At 47.9% G+C, this 4,019-nt stretch overlaps 1 pseudogene; it reads right to left on the reverse strand.

Annotated features, from left to right (window-relative positions):
• Positions 1 to 1,475: 1,475 nt before the first annotated feature.
• LOC103257421 lies at positions 1,476 to 2,779 on the reverse strand (annotated as a pseudogene).
• Between the last annotated feature and the right edge of the window lie 1,240 nt (positions 2,780 to 4,019).

Raw genomic sequence — 4,019 nt, forward strand, 5'->3', positions numbered from 1 at the left:
TTAGATGGGCAGCAACAGTTGGTTTCATATTTTTGCTATTGTGAATAGTGTCGCACCAAACGTGTGTGCAGGTGTTTTTTGTAGAATGATTTGAGTTCCACCTGGTACATTTCTGGAGGGGGATTGCTGTGTCATGTGGAAGGTCAATTGTTAGATCTTTTAGGAATTGCCATACTATTTTCCACAGAGGTTGTATTAGTTTACACTCCAACCAATATTGTAGAAGTGTTCCCTTTTCTCTGCATCCTCTCCAGCAACTGTTGTTTTTTGAGTTACTAATGATGGCCATCCAGACTGAAGTTAAGTGGTATTTCAGTGTGGTTTTAATTTGCATTTCTCTGATGAATAGTGAGGCTGAGTATTTTTTAAACAGCCTAATTAAACAGTGGGCAAAGGATATGAATAGACACTTCTCAAAAGAAAATCAAACATTTCTACTCAGCAGTTACCACCTTCTTCACAACTCAGTTCAAGATTATTTTCTAGTCGGACTCCCCCACACTCAGACTGTCTAATCCCATTAAATGTCCTAGTGCTCTCAGCTCAAGGTCTCTGTCTATGGTATCCTATCATCCTCTAATCTTTCCTTGCTCTCCAGGCTTGCAGCCCCCACAGGAATATATTTCTCTGTCCCCTGTGATCTCTTATCTCCCTGTCTGCATGAACATCTGGCCCTCCTCTTGCTCTCAATGCCATAATACTAATCTATATCTGGAAGAATCTTATCCTTCCCTTACGTCCGCATCTCACACCTTACATCCTTACAAGTTGGAAGAATGACACCTTCAACTTCACCCACCAGTTCAACTGCTCTTCCTTAACGGGTAGGTGGACCCCCTACTTACAGTTCTCAGGCCCATCCTAGAGCCAACCCCAATAAATCTCCTGTCCATGGCCCAGGAGAGCCTCCTACTAGCAATCACGCCTGACAGCTAGAATCCTCACTCGAGCTTTACAATTTTTCACCCTTGGTCTGCCCATCCTGTCAGACCACACAATACTGCCCAGCTCTGAGTCTGATACCCTATCTGACAGGTAGGGATCTCAAGGATCCATACCAGACATAAGATCAGTACAACTCTGATTGTTGATTCTATTTCTTTTTTTTTGCAGATATTATGTGTATTTTATCGCAATTTTTAAAACACTGACAAAATTCTGCAAGTACCAACACAGAAAATCTCCAAGAGTACTTTTTCTTCTTTTGCTGTTTTTAGAAGGGTCTCACTCTGCAACCCAGGCTGGAGTGCAGTGGCACCATCATAGCTCACTACACACTTGACCTTCCTTGACCAATCTTCCTTTGAGTAGCTGGGACTACAGACTAGCTTTTTAGAACATTTTTTGTAGAGACAGAGTCTCACTATGTTGCCCAAGCTGGTCTCGAACGTGTGGCCTCAATTGATCCTCCTCCCTTGGCCTTCCAAAATGCTGGGATTTTACATGCATGAGTCATTAACCCTGGCCAAGATTACTTCTGAGGGCCTGATTCAGTGACCGCACAGTCCCACGAAGGGCCCTGGGTTGTCAAGAAATTTCTCTTTCTGCTTCATAATCTCCTCAGCGTTGGGAAGGCAGTTTGTCCATGGCAAGAGCCCGTAGAGCCACTTCAGCATACAGTAGCCCAGGGTCTGGAGATCGCTGCGGCAGGAGGGCCCACATCCCTTGTGCAGGTCCATGCTAATGAACTCAAGGTCCCCCTCGTGGGGGCTCCTGCTGCCTTCCATGTAGGTCACGTGTTTGCCGCTTGGGCAATAGCAGAAAGTGAAGCCATATCCCACCAGGGTCACCTGACTCAGGTCCTCTGGATTCACAAAGATATTCTCAGCTGACACATTTCCATGAACATAATCATTCTCATGAAGGAACTCGAGGGCATCCAGCAGCCGGCAGGCCACCTGAAGCACAGACCTCTCCGACATCACATGCTTCGGGGTGTCGTCCAGGACCGACTGAAGACTCCTCCCCAGGCTGGGGAGCACCAGGAATCTGTACTTGTCCTGGTGGACACCAAAGCCCACACAGGTGGGGATGGCCAGCAGGGGGGTTGAGTACAGTTTCTTCCACTTGTTCACTTGCAGAGGATTGGCGGCCCGTTGGAAGAAGTTCTGCTCATTGAACAAGCGCCCATCCTTGGCATCCAGTTTGAGTGAGAACTTCTGTTTCTGGGGACCTGACTCACAGGCAAGGGCAGAGGTGGGTTCAGCTTCATAGAGAATGCCCTGGTCATCCCTGGTCTGGAGAGAAACCAGCTTCCAGTGCTGCCCACTCTTGTCTGTCAGCACTGTCCCTGTAGGCAAAGCTTCAAGTGAGGTGGTCACCCGGCTCCGCTTCAGCATCTGAGGACTCTGTCTGGTGGTCTGAGGGCTGCACCTGGTCGTCTGAGGACTTTGTTTGGTCATCTGAGGACTTTGCCTGGTCGTTTGAGGGCTGTGCTTGGTTGTCTGCGGGCTGCACCTGGTCACCTGAAGGCTGCTTTTGGAGATTAGGGGTCTGTCCCAGAGTCTTTTGGATCTCTCAGAGGAACTCAGAGTATCTTCAGATTCAGAACCGTCACCATCTGAGATGGATAATTGGGAAGAGGTGACCGTGCTGGACCATTTTACCTTTCAGAACTGCAGTTCAGCTCTTTCCTAGAGCCTCGAAAGGGCGACATGCATGACTTGGCAAAGATTGGGGACCCAGCATATTCCTCTGCAGGAAAAGATTTTCCACAGTAGGGGCAGAATTTGAACGTTGCTTGGATACTTTTACCACAGTTTGGACAGAAGTAAATCATGCTTTATGGGGTCACGGTCTGGCCCTTGGATTCACTGGGCTGGAAACTCCATCTTGACAGTGACCTTCTCAGTTGCCCCTCGGAAACTTCCGCTGGGCGGAAAGTACTGCGCGCGCGCATCCTCGCCCTAAGGCCGGACTCGCCCGCGCAGGCGCTGCCGACTTCCCGCCAGCCCCTCCGTACGGTGGCTCCTATCTCAATTCTATTTCTTATTCCCAGGTCCTGTATGTGGAGTTTGTAGGGATGCACACCGACTTTGTGACAGACTTGGAAATGGTGAGAATACAAAAGTCTGACCCAAGGTAGATACATACCAAGGTGAGTGCAGGGTCCAGTTTCCTGGTGAGACCATTCAAAGCTAACAGCAGCCTGCATCTGTCTTCCACTAGATGGCGCACCTCTAGCGTTTTATGAAGTCCTTATCTTTTGTACATGTGTAGTTAGAACAAGTTTGGTGATTAGGGTCTCTAGGTTCGCCAACTCTTGCCTCTTCCAGCTCTGGGAGGCCGCCTCATTCCTTGCCTCATGGCCCCACATTCCATCATTTTCTCTCCGGACTTAGGCTCACATGGACTTCTTTTTCTGGACCCAAATCTCTCTCTGCTTCTTCCTGGCAAGGACACTTATGATTCTATTAGACTCTAGTCAGATAATCCAGGAAAATCTCGCAAGGTGAAGATCTCAACATTATCACTTTTGTAAAAACCTTGTTGTCACAAAAAGTAACTTCCTCGGGGCACAGGGATTAGATCTAGTACACAGGGGTCACTATTCTGCTGACCACAGCATTAGAGAAGTGTCCCAGTGTTCTGTCTTCATATACAGAAGCTTTTGACAACACTCTCCGTTTCTAGTCCTGTGTACTTGATCATGATAAAATCTACGCTGGAGTCATATCCCTTAATGCTCCCCATCATTATGTGGTAAGGTCCTGAGGCCTCTCAGCCTCTCCGACATTTGCACTACCGGTCCAATGTGGCCCTTGATTGGGTTAGAATGTAGGATTTAAAATGGTGCTGGCTGCAGTGTCACACCCTCATTGGCCACGGCCTAGTCTCGTAACATTATAAAGGCCACATCTCACTTGGCCCGCACTACATCCGACTGGATTGCAAAACTCGCGCTGACTTCTCTAAACAACCTGACTCTGCTGCAATACAGTCAAAACTTAACTTGAACCAGTAAGAATAGAACACTCATTATGGTTTCCATGGACTTGCTTATTTCACCTGTAAAGAAG

Source organism: Carlito syrichta, unplaced genomic scaffold, assembly GCF_000164805.1.
Source record: "Carlito syrichta isolate Samal-C Ts95f unplaced genomic scaffold, Tarsius_syrichta-2.0.1 Scaffold11996, whole genome shotgun sequence".
Lineage (NCBI taxonomy): Eukaryota > Metazoa > Chordata > Mammalia > Primates > Tarsiidae > Carlito > Carlito syrichta.